Source organism: Harpia harpyja, chromosome Z, assembly GCF_026419915.1.
Source record: "Harpia harpyja isolate bHarHar1 chromosome Z, bHarHar1 primary haplotype, whole genome shotgun sequence".
In the NCBI taxonomy this organism is placed as follows: domain Eukaryota; kingdom Metazoa; phylum Chordata; class Aves; order Accipitriformes; family Accipitridae; genus Harpia; species Harpia harpyja.
This window is the reverse complement of record NC_068969.1, coordinates 89,034,311-89,034,779: the sequence shown is the minus strand read 5'-3', so window position 1 is coordinate 89,034,779 and position 469 is coordinate 89,034,311.

Genomic DNA, 469 nt, shown 5'->3' with positions numbered 1-469 from the left:
CGCTCGAAGGGCAGCCCGGCCCCGGCCCCGGCCCCGCCTCCGCCTCCGCCTCCACCTCCATCACGGGGCCGGCGGGGGGCGCTGGGCAGCGCGCCTCAGCGCCCGCCCCCCGCGCGCGGCACCGCCTCCCCGGCGGCTGCTGGCGGCCGCTGAACGGCCCGTAGAGGGCCGGGCTGGGGGGGGCCGGGAGGTGGGCCCCGCCGGAGCGGGGCGGGCGGTCCTGGCTCCTCGGGAGGGGTCGCCTCCCTCTGCTGTCATCGCGGGGTCCTGTGACTGAAACCGCTTCCGGGAGTAACCAGGGAGAGTTGCTGGGTCGGGAGTTTTGAGCGGTTTAATTTCTGCGTGGAAAGGCCCTGGTTTGGGTTACGTTTTTATAAAGGGGAGACTAACGCGTCTTTTGTAGTGCCACAAAGCAGTTTCAGTCTCAGCAGAAATCGCTTTCTAGCAGACTTTCCACAGATGGTGTTAT